This window comes from Dermacentor variabilis, chromosome 9 (assembly GCF_050947875.1).
Source record: "Dermacentor variabilis isolate Ectoservices chromosome 9, ASM5094787v1, whole genome shotgun sequence".
Lineage (NCBI taxonomy): Eukaryota > Metazoa > Arthropoda > Arachnida > Ixodida > Ixodidae > Dermacentor > Dermacentor variabilis.
Genome location: NC_134576.1, coordinates 145,434,376 through 145,449,263, shown reverse-complemented (window position 1 = coordinate 145,449,263; position 14,888 = coordinate 145,434,376). Strand labels below are relative to the sequence as shown.

Here is a 14,888-nt window from a genome sequence, read left to right as displayed (position 1 = left end):
CAACGTTTGTTCCCGTCGTGACAGTCATATTCTTGCAGTTGCAGCAAATGCCGCCAAGGCCACGTGTACACTCTAGGGAGCAATAGTGCAGCATTTGTCTGGGTATAGACACGGTGGCGGCGTCCGATAGCGCTCACGTTACACTGAGCTGGCACACTGCGAGGCAACACGCTGTCGGCTCGTTCCGCTGTGCGTGTTGAGCGTGGCGCAATCTGGATTTATTAATCGAAACAATGTAACGAAATCACTGAATATAACTTTTGTTTTTCCGTTGTATCCGTTAGTACGCTATAAGAACGAATGCGAACGTTCTGCCCATACTTTAGAAACTTGCACTTTTATTTCCCACTATTTTGTTTCTATTGAATGGAGAAATAAAAAAGGGGGAGGGGGGTGCGCTCGCTATGAGAATGTGCCAGGTAATTCTGTGTCACGTGCTTAAAAGAATTAAAGATCAGTTACACGTTCCGACGAGTTGTGCAAATTACAACAGCAGCAGCCATTGTCCGTGAAACTGCTCTATAATTTTCATCCGTTTCACGACCTTCCTTGTGTGTGCCCAGTTCGTATGCCAGTGAGCTGGAGTCATAGTATTTAGTTTCCACATTTTGTGTAATATAACCGTACACACACAGAAAAGAAGAAATGCTGAATGAAAATATTTTCTAACAGGAAAAAATATGCGGCGTTGGCCAGACTGAGAAAGCAGTGTTAGCCCGATTACACAAATTATCGTCTGCTCCGTAACATGCGTAACAAGCTTACACATTCGTGCATTTTTTCTTTCTTTCTTGGGCGACATAAGTATCAAAGATGTAGTAGAAGCACTCCAACATTCGTTTGCTTTAGGTAGCTGTAAGGGTGGCCATGACAAAAAATTGACATTATCGGACAGTCGTCTTAGTACACGTAGCACGAAGTCTTGACAGTACGAGTTTCATGTCATATCACAAACACAGCGCTCTAATCCCTGTCTTCGATCCCACGAGTCACCCATATCATTTCGTTGAAATATCGATTATTGTGGCCTATGCTTCAATTTATGTATCGAGTACGCTCTACACAATAAGTGTCCTGGTAGAACGTGTCACAACAGTTCCTGAATTCATTTCACATTTTAGAAGAGTTAATTGTTGGGCTACTTGGTCTTCCATAATCGAACTAGTAACTTCGCGCAATAAAAACCACAGACACAAGAAAGGCGGACAAGACAAGACATAAGAAAGGTGGAAAAAGACAAGCGCTTGTCTTGTCCACTTTTCTTGTGTCTGCTTTTTATCGCGCTAAGTTACTAGTTCATTTCGCGTTGTCCGCTCGAAGCAGCAGGATGTTGAAGTGTCCATGAAAACAGAATCACTCACGTTATAGAGGAGGCGCTCGTTGTCTGGAGCGTTCGCTGCTTGCGCAGCGAGGTTCAGAAGCAGTGAGCGGGGAGTAGCATGCTCCCAACCGCGCGCGGGGGAGGACTGAGAGGATACCAATCGGGGGAACACCAAGAAACCGTTCTTCGCCTTTCCGGAGAGTCTTTCCCAAGGAGAGAGAGAGAGAGAGAAGGGGGCAGAGAGAGGGGTGCAGAACAGCGCCCGCTGCAAGTCCGTGCCTCTCTCCTTCCGTCGCAACACAATCTCTTTCTCTCTCCCTCACGTATCCTTTTTCGTTTCTTTTGACCTCCCACCCTCCGTACAATAAAGATCACATACCACACAGGCGCGGTCGCTGAGGCGACCAGTAAATGTGTGCGGCATTGCGAAAGCTACGAGCTCCATGGCTCCTGCTATGCAAGCGCCGAACTATTGCGCAGCGTCAAAAAAGAAATTCGTGGTTTGCTAGTGCAACCGCAGTTGCCATTAACTATATAGTACATAGGCGTCGGCGAACACAGAAGCACACTTGATGCTTACCGACCTACTTCATACATGCGGACAGCTCTTGCGAATTATTCCCACGGTTGCGTTCGAAGACGCTGCACGGAATTCGCCGGGGAGAGTCGTTTCCTTCGCTCTCCGTATCTCTTCTCTTTCTCGACACGCCCATCCTCGCAGACGGCAGCTCGATCCTAGACGAGATAACGAGCGTAGCAGACGGCGGACAGGCGGCGGCCGAGTCACAACCCGAGTCGGTTCTCAAGGTCATGTTGGGGTGAGGGAGGAGGCACAGAAGTGGCAGTAGCTCAACAGTGGTGCGGTATCCCCCTATGACTGACCCGGGCCCTCCTTGTTACCACATATGAGAGAGAGAGAGAGAGAGAGCGGTGTGAAGGGCATCTCGCAAGGGTCGATATCTGGCTCGTGTAGTAGTGCGTGTGCGAAGACGGGTCCAGCCAAGTCCAGCTGCGTGAGTCAGCAACAAAACAAAAAATCACATTAATGCAAACATTATTAGCTCATCCCAAGCGCTTCGCATTAGGTAGGTAGGTTCCTGCATCGCATCTTTTCTGGAGTTTGGTGATGAACAAACATTTATTTACATTGCACTTGTGCACACACACGTACTAAAAAACGCACACTGTGTTAAAGGGTCCAACGAAAAGAAAGAAAAGAAGAAAGAAAGATTAAAACTGGTCCAAATAAACACAAGCGCCCAGAAGCGGAAGCCACGCAGGATCGGGATCAATTAAAAGTGTCGACCATGCTACGCACTTGAGCAGCAGCTTCTCCGAAGACGAACCTAGTCGACTACTCCCTTCGTGGCAACGCGATCGAGCTACCTCTTTCAGGTGCGTGTGCATTAGCGAGAGCACAGACACACGCGCCAGTTCCCATTCGGCCACGTACTGGGGAATGAAACGCACGAGTGATGGTCTTCTTAACCACGTACAACCAATAATTTCCCGCTATTCCCATTCTCCCTAGCGGCTGCAAGCGCTTGGAGACGCTCTGTTGGATTACACTGCCTTGGGGATTGGCCAAAGTAAATAAGCAAACAGGTTGTAACGTTTCTTCACCAGACAACAAGAAATAGACATGCCATCTCCGCCGCAGCCTTCTTGCTGCTGTCGTAACGCGCACACTTGCGTCACACACAGACAATTGCTAACCATACCCAAAAATGTTGGTTTATGCCTGTATATGATAACACTTTTGTAGAACCCTGCAGACGCGTAGTCACTTTTTCTTTTCCGGGGGTAGGAGTGGGGGCTAAGGGTGCATTTCGAGATTGGGGGGAGGTGGGGGGGAGGCGGCTAAGGTTCCATTATTCCCTGTTAAGTTTCTCCTCCCCAAGCTTGGTGCATAATAATACCACTATTACCTAGAGCAAGCCCTTGGTCTACCTGAAGCCATGTACCATCCTGTACTTGTCTGGGGCGGGCGTTCGAAGGAGATGCGCCTTTGTTCATAGGCGAAGTGCCAAGCATAAAAGGGAGCAGGGCGCCGGCCGGAAAATTTTCGGGGGGGGGGGCGAAGCCCGGTAGCCCCCCTGGAACCCTGAACGGTGTTGGGTAGCTAGCTGCCTGCAAAGTGCTTCGCATATAGTAATGGTTTTCACAGTGAGTGAATTAAAAAAAAAAGAATCTATAGTCTGGTCCAGCCCATTTATCAAATATCGAGAACGGGGGACACAAATGTGGAAATTGGCCTTAGACATGTAATGCACCACAGGCGACGCCCGATGGTCGTTTGCGCATCTCCAGGAGATCACTGTTGACGATTGAGCGATTTGTTCCGAAGCAATAGGGATTGTCACAGACGTCATGGTGGGGGCACCAGTTTAATTGTAAACCTTTGGGATATTTCGACGCGCACCTAAATACACTAATTTAGGTGCGCGTCCTGATTTTAAAAAAATCAAGCTAAGAAAAGCGAGAATGTCACGACTTGCACTGTAGCCCAAGGAACGTGACAAGAAAAGCAGTCAGAAAAGGCCAAACGGAAACAAAGAAATCAGCTACGAAAGCTGAACAGAAAGGCAAACAAACAATTTTGAGAAAACGGCTCTCAGTTTCACCTTCTCGTCAGTTCTCTAAAAGACACCAAATTTGTAGTCTTTGGAGTGTTTTGTGATGATGTGGGCATGGTGTCGGAACGAAATGTTTCTGGTTTTTAGTTTCGTTCCACTGAAAAACGTTCCGTTCCGGTTCTGCTCCCAGAACGAAAAAAAAAAGAAGAATCATCCGTAGCGGTTCATAACGGTTTTGGTTCGCATGTAAAACTTTTCGAAGCAAAGTAACGATAAGAATATAGTATTTCTTTTTCTCAATAAGTTCATTATGAATTCTGAGGTCATGCTCAGTGCCATGAGTCAAGGCACCGAGCAAGATCTCAGAAGCAGCGTGTCATTGAGTGTACTCGCCGAAATGCGAGACCGCTGTTCAGATAAAACGAACTTAATTGAACGATAAAAAATCGGTAACAAGGCGTTGTACCTTTAGAAAACGGAACGTAAAGCTCTTCAGCGCACAAGCCCTGGGTATTGCTACGATGCCGATTCGCTACTGCACTGAGCAGCAGCCTTATTAATGCCCACACCACACGTACAGTCTAGCGCGATTTGAAGGTTATCGCGCGAGCGTCAACCAGCCCAGCACTCCAGGCACCTGGCGGCCGGTTTCGGGACAGGAAAAATCATGATTTCGCACTCTTCTCTCCCTCCTTCGCTGTAACATACAACAACCATCACCCCGCGACAAACTCACCGCCCTTTCTCTCTATTCTACGCTTTTCATTTGTTGCGATAAAGTGTGGACTTGGTCACCTCGTATCTTCGCGGGCTTAAGCTAATGTTTTTAGTCACCCATTCTCCCTGGCGCAGCAGCAATGACGTTACATAGGCTAGATACAGCTTCGTAACGTCCAAGTTCCAATAATACCCAAGAATACGTCGCGCGCACTGCGATCACTGCCTGTTCGCAGAACCAAAAGAAATTAAAAGAAAGAAACTGATAGCCCAGCAGGAAGTGACGGCTGCTGAAGGAACAGCAAAAAGAGTGAGGGAAGCAGGCCTGATAATTCCCTCGCCTCGGCAGAGAATTCTGGGCCATGGCGCTGTTCGCGTTCCCGGTCGACGCTCGCGCGATAACCTTCAAATCGCGCTCGACTGTACGCTTGCGGACGCGCGCAAGCTCGCGTCCACGCGCCCACGCATGCGCAGACAGTGCGGAACGGCTCGTATGCGTCATTCCAGTACAGCATTAAACGCCGCGCGATATCGTTGAACAGTTGTCTCCGTTACCGCGCGCCAAGGCCATAGAGTTCCTCACTATATGAAATCTGGCGCTGCTGCGCTGTGTGGTATGCACGGGAATGCCGGTATATTAGGGAGTTTTAGAATAGGGGCCCCAATAGTTTGGGGCCCCAAAGAGCTTTGCGGGTGTTAGCGTTGGGGCACGTAGGAGTGAAGAGTTTTAGAATAGGGTTTGACGTTTGCGGATAGCGTTTTGCGCTGACAGCGCCACTACGGCGTCAAAGAAAAACTATTAGAAATAATTAAACAAAATATACCATTTCATAATAGGAATAATAATTTTTACTTGCGTGTATTCGCGTTTAAGTACAATTTAGAGGTTATTCTCTGTAAGCAGCAAACAATTAGTTGCGCTTAGTTTTGAGCAAACCAACTTTACTAGCCTTCACCAGCCAGGCTTAGCCAGGTTCTCGGAGGGCCAAGCCACCTTGAAGATGCGCCTGGCAAGCACCGTTCCGTCTGTCACAATCATTCATATTCTACTACACTCTAAGAACAGTTTACACCCTTTGGACTGCCCCTTCTGACACACAACGATAATCGCCATCTGCCTTGATGCGTTTCCTTTCTTAACGCTGCGAACCCGGTAATTTCCAGTAACGAACGGCATGCGCGTTATCAGCATGATAGCATTTCACAGCATGATAGCATCGCCGACAGGAAATGCTATCATGCTGATAACGCGCATGCCGTTCGTTACTAGAAAGTACCGGAAACGCATTAAGGTAGATGACGATTATCGTTGTGTGGCAGAAGGGGCACTCCAAAGGGTGTAAACTGTTCTTGCCGACACTGTTCTTGCGTTGCCGACAGGAAAGTAACGGGCGCGGCGTTTTCAAGGAAGGAAACGCAAGTAAGTCAGATGACGATTATCGTTGTGTGGCAGATCAACGCCTCCTATAACTATTGGCCTCGAGCTCCGCCACTGGAAAAGCTGGCGCCACCGTCGGCGTGACGTGCTATTAAGGATCACGTGGACATAGCGGCCGCGTCGGCTGCTTCGAGAGCGCCGAAGCAAGCTGAAAACGAGTTTAAATTCCCTCGTACGCTGCGGTCCTCATTTAGTGGCGAGATTTTCCCGCTTCGAGTGTCTCCTTTACAACGCTTGAAAGCACTAGAATAGGTAGTGGCTGCCTTTTAAGGCGCGCAACATGGTAGGCTACTGCTCGGTGCCGCAGTGCCGGACGTACGCAATGGTGCCCGGTGTCAACCTTATTCACACGTAGCCGCAGGACAAGAAGCTGCGTGAAGCTTGGCTCGCGAAACATAAAACCGGCAAACAGTCATCGGCTACAACTCGGGTATGCATCAAGCACAGACGCGAGGAAGATTTCTGCTACGGCGCCGTGTCTGTGATGTTCGGAAAACGCGCACTGAGGTCGACGCTCGCCCGAGTCCGTTGCCGAGTAATGTCACGACGGTTTGGTATGAACTTGTCGATGCTATAGATTCTGGCAAGTTCAGTGGAGTGGAAAGGGAGCGGTAAGAAGCACATTAAAAAGAAAGCATGGCATATGGTCATGTTTGTGTTATGAATTAGTGCACTGGATTACAAAAAAGGAGCAGCGGGAAATCGCACGCTGAGAACACCGATAAGCATACAGTGTGACGCAACTCTAGAAATAATATTGAAAGGTAAAAGAATTTAGAATAAAAAAAAAGATTGAATCGTCGCGACGGCACGTACATCACAGTCCCCGTAGGCGTCGAAGTCTCTACAATGAAATTATTTTTGAACAGCTCTGATAGCGCCCACGCAACAATGGTTGCTTGTATACTGTCAAATTCTCATATTCTGCGGCCTAAAGCTCATGGCACGGTGCGAAAACGCGCTCACAGCGAAAGCAAAACTTGCGCGGACATGCATGCAGACGCGCAGTCGGTCGCTGCGAACCCGTGCGATCGCTGCATTGAGGCTTCATTCTGTTATGCCCCATTTGATTATACAGACAGCCCACTCTAACGACATATTTCACATAGTTTACTCTCGGCGTTTGGCTACCTTTCACGCAAGAAGCCGGTTCGGGAGACTCCATCGCGGCGACCGCGCGCAGTGGCGTTCACTGTACGTATTCGGTAAATAGATAGCGTCTGTAAACGATTCTGTGCTTTCAGTTTGCCCAAGATTATTATTTAGACAGTAAAAAAACTTCTCTCGTTTCGAAAGTAATTACAGAAATGTCCGGGAGAGCTCGCGAGTGGTGTTTTCAGTGAGTGCGGACAGCAAAACCTATGAGGAGGGCGCCGCGTGATCCCTCATACTACGCCAGCGAGGCGCTTCCGATAGATGGCGACTCCGTAACACCTCGCCGCCAATATGCCTGGAACGTCGCTCTCTGCCGAGTGTTGCGACCATGCGCCGCAGGACGGCGCGCGCCACCGTACCGGTCCCCATGACAACCACAGCCGCCGCCGCCGAAAGCTCACGACGCGCCAGCCGCTTGGCTGCCGACGTCGCTCCCGGTAGCCGCGCCACCGGCGTGTTTACAAGGGCTGGCCGCAAGAGGCGCTCGCCACCGTACCAAAAGGAGGAGAGCACAGGCGAGGGAAGGGCAGCGCGTTTGCGGCTCACGTTCCAGGCATAGTATATTATAGGAGGCGTTGGGCACATGGAGTTTCTCACTATAACACGTAGAGGGTAATCTGGCGCCACCGTCTATGGGAGTTTCTTAAGGGGGCGCCGTGCCGTCATGGGAATGACGGTATATGTGTCTGCGAGGCTGGTGTTGTAAGAGGCTTCGTCTAAAACGTGGCTATGGCTACGCAAATAACGCGCTCTCAAAGTAAAGTCTTCATAAAATGCTTCCATTCACACATATTACATCTTTACTCACCCACAATGCATGACCAAGCGAAGAAAAGCAAGAACAGACGGCCAACTGTTTCAAAACGAGCGCGAACCTTGTCGTCTGTCCTCCAACTTTAGCGGCACGCTGATACTTTTTACGTAACATGTAGTCGTACACACAATAACAAGTTCTCATAGTTAAACAAAACATGGTTTCGCCTAATGATAAAGCTAAAACAGCTTTTCACGTGCTGTTTTAGTAGAAAGTGAATCATTGTGACAGACAGAACGGTATTTGCCAAGCGCGTCTTCAAGGTGTCCTGTCTCTACGAGAACGATGCCAATCCGAAGTCACAATATACCGGCATTCCCATGCATACCACAGCGCAGCAGCGCCAGATTTCCCTCTAGGTAATGTAGTGAGAAACTCTATGGTTGGGCAGATATACACCCCCATAGAGTTTCTCACTATGTAATGTAGTGAGAAACTCTATGATACACTCCAAAGAGTGTACATTTGTTGGATGGATGGATGGATGGATGGATGTTATGAGCGTCCAGTTTGGAACGGGGCGGTGGGTTGCGCCACCAAGCTCTTGCTATTATACTGCCTAATGTCCTACCTAGGTTAAACAATAAATAAAAAAAACTAAAAGCACATTATGAACTCCCACAACCAAATTTTCTGATCCCCTATTGTGCACTGTGCTTTCGTACGTCTACGTTTTTTGTCGTGGCCTGCGCCACAGCACCAACGCTATACCGTTATGAGCTCGTGGTTTTTGTCCTTGCCGAACAATTCTGACTGCTACCCATTCGCTTGCCCCCGTTGCTAAGAAATCTCTTAGCACATGCTCCATAGTCTCCCTAGCTTTACCGCAGCAAGCACATGCTTCTTCTTCCGTCTTATACCTTGCTTTATAGGTGCGTGTTCTAAGGCATCCCGATCTCGCTTCGAAAAGTAATGAGCTTCCCTTTGAGTTATTATAAATTGTTTATTTCCTGATTTCGTTTTTTTCTCATAAGTAGTTACTCATGGCAGGTTTCTTTTCCATTGCCGCCACCCATGAGATTATTTCAGCATCTCTGACTTTCCGCTTGACCTTCTTCATTGCTGTGTTGCCCACCCTACAGGCCGCATACTTGCTGGTAAGCTTCCCAGTTCTTTTCCTCCACTGTGAATCAATGTTTTTCCTGTACAGATACCTGAACACTCTCCCAGCCCATTTACTTTCTTCCATATTCCTCAGCCGCTCTTCATACTCAATTTTGCTGCGAGCTTCCCTCACTTCAAAATTAGTCCAGCCCATACGAGGCTCTGGACAGGAGCTATGTCGCTTCAATGTAACCTGGGGCCTGACGGACCAACCGACTGAACTCTCTCTCCAGGCAACATCCAAGGGTCACGAGTTTAAATCCCCTGTTCTCTTCCTTCTTTATTTATCTCTTTTCTTCTAATTTATCACCATACGAGGGAATCGCATATCTTCGCCACGACCGTCCGCACGGGGTAAAAAATCTCTTTAAAAAATTAACCCTCCTCTATTATGTATGGCCACTCATTGCAGGTCATAAACTACCAGGTTTCTCCAGTTGAGTGCCATCTTGCGGTTTAACCGAGCTCTGATTGGTCGACCTTGACTGATCGAAGAAGGCACCACTGTAGGTTAAATGAGGCGTACAACTCCTGCGGTGGCGAAGAGGTAGAGTATCCGCCTCGCGTGCAAGAGAACCCTGCTTCGAATCCCGGTGCCGCGTAATTTTCCACACACACACACACACACACACACACACACAAACATCTGCGTGTGGATAAAATTGCATAAACAGACCTGGAGTGCGGCCTGATCCCGGTGACCAGAACCGGTAACGCACTCTCTCACCAGAGCAGGATTGGCCACCCTGGTGCAGTACTTGGCCACAACCTCCTATATGGATACAATACACAATCAAACCCCGGCCCTCAGTCTCCAGCAGCCGCGAAGCAACTGACCACGGCGGCGGTCAGATCTGTGACGCGGCAGAGGGTGCTAAGAAACCCTGGCCCCGGACAGGCCGCCATTGGAATCTGAACCTGGCAACGTTTAACGTTAGAATGTTATCTAGTGAAGCGAGTCTAGCAGTGTTACTGGAGGAATTAGAGCGCCGTAAATGGAATATAATAGGGCTCAGTGGGGTTCGGAGGACAAAAGAAGCATATACAGTGCTAAAAAGCGGGCATGTCCTGTGCTACCGGGGCTTAGCGGAGGGACGAGAACTAGGAGTCAGATCCCTGATTAATCAGGATATAGCTGGTAACATCCAGGAATTTTATAGCATTAACGAGAGAGTGGCAGGTCTTGTTGTGAAACTTAAAGAGGTACGAATTGAAGGCCGTACAGGTCTACGCCCCTACATCCAGTCATGATGACCCGGAAGTCTAAAGCTTCTATGAAGACGTGGAATCGGCGATGGATAAAGTCAAAACAAAATGCACTGTACTGATGGGCGACCTCAATGTCAAGGTAGGCAATAAACAGGCCGGAGACAAGTCAGTGGGGGAATATGACATAGGCTCTAGGGATAGCAGGGGAGAGTTATTAGTAGAGTTTGCAGAACAGGATAATATACGGGTAATGAATACCTTCTTCCGCAAGCGGGATAGCCGAAAGTGGAGGTGGAGGAGCCCGAATGGCGAGACTAGAAATGAAATAGACCTTATACTCTACGCTAGCCCTGGCATCATACAAGATGTGGACGTGCGCGGCAAGGTGCGCTGCAGTGACTATAGGATGGTAAGAACTCGAATTAGCCTAGACTTGAGGAGGGAACGGAATAAACTGGTACATAAGCCGATCAATGAGTTAGCGATAAGAGGGAAACCAGAGGAATTCCGGATCAAGCTACAGAACAGGTATTCGGCTTTAGCTCAGGAAGAGGACCTTAGTGTTGAAGCAATGAACAACAATCTTATGGGCATCATTAAAGAGTGCAATAGAAGTTGTGGGGATCGCACGCGCATCCCAATATCTCCGGAGCGGCCACGCGGTTATCACGCGATAATCACGCTCGCGGAGAGTGGCTGGGAGAGGGCACGTTCGCCGCTCCCGCTGCTCTTCGCGCCTGGCCGCGACGCCGCAGCCATAGTAGGCTATCTAGACACCCTAGCCATAGTCCTTCCATGTTTTTCTGGTCACGAAACTCCGCCGTCACGCTATGGGAGAGGTTCATATGCTGCCCAAAGGTGCCGCGACGCGGCGCCACTGTGCCACAGAGGGCATCGTTCGCGTACCGAAATGCGTGCGCAGTGCGAGGCGAGCTGACTTTTCGGGTACGTTCTGTGCATGTGCTGTGCTATTTTTCGAGTGTTGGGATGTTTGGTTGAAGTGGTGGGGTGGGACAACGATGCCGAACACGTGTTGCGTGCCTGGGTGCCGTTCCGGCTACAAGGGCACGACAGAAAAGGTGTCTTTGTTCTGTTTACCTAATAACAAGGAGCAGCGCGAGAAATGGAAGCGGGCCATACCGCGGCAGGAAAGTGGCTGTTTTAATTTCGAATCGAAGTATACACGTGTGTGCGCGAAACACTTTGACGCCTCGGACATCGTCACTGCGTACAATTTCAACATCAACGGCGACGAACAAAGCCGACGCTGAACACATTTGCTTTATGCTTTGTTGCAACCTCAATTTGTGTTATACCAGGATAGAGTAGTTCACAGCAATAGCGCCCTTACCCCGACCATCTATGAAAGGTATAGCATTAGAATTCCTTTAAATGCAAGTGTTAAAACAGAATAATATGCATTGTTTTATTTTCCATTGTCCTTTAGTCTTGGCTAACGATGGGCTACAATTCTTCAATTGCACGTACTTTAAGTCTATAAGCTGCTATGAGTAAGAAGGTTATTAGCACACTGTTAGCTACATTTGTATTGTGATTTGCTGAGCAAGTTTTGTCTGCATGTTTAAGTAACAGCTGAAGAAGTAGAAAGGTGGTATCTCTAACAAGCCATTAAAAAAAATTGCTCTATTTGTGATGTGGCTACTTGTGTTCGTTTGAGAGTTCTTTAGCCGTGTGTTATGAAATGCTTATGCTTTACACTTTCTTGTTTATAGAAACAATCGACTATGCATTCTGTACTTATTGCCATTCGTTTGCTGGTGTTTGTTTCCTGCCTCCCAATGCATACCTCTCACGTTTGATCTTATTTCTTTATGCGTATTATATCAGTGTCATGCTTTTAACAAACTTCTTGCATTGTGAATGGTGGACCATTTGTGACCGGACGCATCCGTGCTATCTGTATTTCGCTCCGCTTATTTTACATGATAAATAAATGATCGTGCTTGTATTTTGTTTTTGCACCAGCACGTTTTATTTATTTTCTTAATCGAATTATAAAGTTTTTTTTTTCATTTTTCGACCATGATAAGAATATCAGGACCGGTGATTGCAACATTTTAACATAGTGTAAATAGTTGCGAATTAAGAACCAAAATACCTAGTCTCGTCGTTTCTGCGTCGAAACCACGAGCAGTGAAGTGCTGGGCTTACTGACGCTTCTAAACGACTGCTTGCTAAGGCAATTGCCTAATTACAGCTAGTTTCAACTGTGCAGGTCCTAACACTTCAGGTTCGCCTTAATCCGTTGTTAAAAGCCGCACCGAAGGCATTTAGCAGGATGCGTTGTTGGGCAAGTTGGTTCATTGTAATAGGAAACATTGGTTGCGCTTTCTAGACAATCACATGTAAGAAGACAGGACAGGTCTGTCTGTCTGTCCTGTCTTCTTACATGTGATTGTCTAGGAAGACATTTAGTAGCGAAGTTCGTCTTGCATTAATTCTACCTAAATCTTATTCAGAAATGACATCGCTTTGCAAGAAATCTTAAGCGCATGGAGCAGCTCAGTTCCCTTTTCTTTGTCATTAAGTATTCTACGGTAGCAGCCCTTTACAATAGCAATTTCATTCTTTTGATCTCGTTATAAGATACTGCCCACAGAGTCCTTCTATGCCACAGTTTAACAGAAACTGAACAGCTGTGCTCGGCGAACAATCTGGCGCTATGCGCAACGGAGAATTGGCGCTTACTCCTCTGGTGATAAGTGGGACCACTGGCGTTTTGTTGCGAATGCGCGGTGTTTAATTTAAGGCAAATATTAAAAAGCGGAGCTCACCGAAGCGTTGAGGCGAACGGCGATGACGAAGAAATCCGGACCGGGACCGCCCGGCCGTGTACAGCGGACGCACTTCGACGGGGGCGAAATGCAAAACACCCGTTTATTTAAATTTAGGTGCATTTTAAAGGATCCCAGGTGGTCAAAACTAATCCCGAGTCCCCCACTACGGCGTGCCTCATAATCGTATCGCGGTTCTGGCTCTTAAAATTCCAGATCTTTCTTCTTTTTGGTCTGAGACCGCCGCAAGCTCCATGTTATGAGCGGCTTTTTTTTTTCGTCCCGTGCGCTCATATCATCGCAGAAGACACGCTCAGGCAGTAATTTAATTATATTCAATGTTAAAAATAGTTACGTGAAACTAAAGCGATCGTTGAGGAAGTTTAGAAAGCTAGAATACCGAGGCTGCCCCACACACAACCACAGCGGTAGCGGCGTTCGCATGCCCTCTCATGCACGGTTGCGCCTCTAGCGGCGGGCGCTGGCGCTATATGAAACTGAGGCGGCAGTTTCGTGACCAGAAAAAAACATGGAAGGACTCTGCCGCAGCCCAAGGCACCCCGTTCCCTCCTTTCCCTTTCTTGGAACCGGGGAGACTCCCTCTCCGCCGCTCGGGGAGAAGCGCTATTCCACCGATGCACCGTTGTCTTTCGGCCGCATCTCAATTCAGCCGCTGAGACCGCCGCACGCCGTCCCCCTGCTGCGCTCGGCCTTTGTGAGCGACTGCCCGCCCCAGGGCCCGAGCGCGGATCCACTCTGGGTGAGCTGAACTCTTATCAGCCTCTTTTGTGGTTCCCACATTGTGCGGTTTATTTCGCTCCAGACGTGCGGAACGCTCCGCCGCTGTGGTTTTGTTTTGTATTTGTATGTGTGGTTGCTGTAGTTGTCAGTTGGTATACTTGTACTCTAAGGTGAATAAGCACCTTAGGTCGAGACTCACCCTGTTCCCCCTGGCCTGAACCCGCCGTGGCCGCAACTCACTGCGAACCGCGGGTTAGGGGTCACAGCTCCGACTGTTAGGGCTGCTGCGAAAGTGCTAGCGAGCGACTGCCGCTCTGCCGGCGCTGTGCGATCCAGAGAAGGGTCAGGTGCGCACGCGCGAACTTGAGTAATACCCCTATAAAGTCGGTGGTAACTCCGTTAGACAGGATACCAGTAAGCTATCGCAGGAGACAAAAGATCTGATCAAGAAACGCCAATGTATGAAAGCCTCTAAACCTACAGCTAGAATAGAACTGGCAGAATTTTCTGTTAATCAACAAGCGTAAGACAGCTGACATAAGGAACTATAATACGGATAGAATTGAACATGCTCTCAAGAACGGAGGAAGCCTAAAAGCAGCAAAGAAACTAGGAATAGGCAAGAATCGGATTTATGCGTTAAGAGACAAAGCTGGCAATATCATTACTAATATGGATGAGATAGTTCAAGTGGCTTGTGCATTGATAGCACCTTGAAAAGCACATTGCCACACGAAAACAGCCGACACACGAGCAAAGTGTATTCGTCCCACAACCTGTGCATCAATGTCAGTTTTTTAATCACCTTTTATCTACCCGATAGGTCAGCACGTTCCTTGTTGGTTGAACACAGACATATCACAGACACAATTTTCTTTCTCATTTCTAATGTGAGAAGCTTACAAGATTTCCCGTTCGTATCGCCTTACCCCTCCCTAAAATGGTCACACGACCAGTGGCGCACTTTTTTTGCACTTCTTGCAGCCGCAGTAATCAAGTGCCATATTGCTTCCTGCTT

General features: G+C 48.2%; 1 protein-coding gene across 1 annotated transcript in view; it reads right to left on the bottom strand.

Moving 5' to 3' along the window:
• Positions 1 to 1,480, bottom strand: part of LanA (laminin subunit alpha) — a 139,232-nt gene extending 137,752 nt beyond the window's left edge. Inside the window, exon 1 of the mRNA XM_075669831.1 lies at positions 1,362 to 1,480. The gene's annotated coding sequence lies outside the window, so the exon portion shown is untranslated. The remainder of the gene's footprint in view (positions 1 to 1,361) is intronic.
• Between the last annotated feature and the right edge of the window lie 13,408 nt (positions 1,481 to 14,888).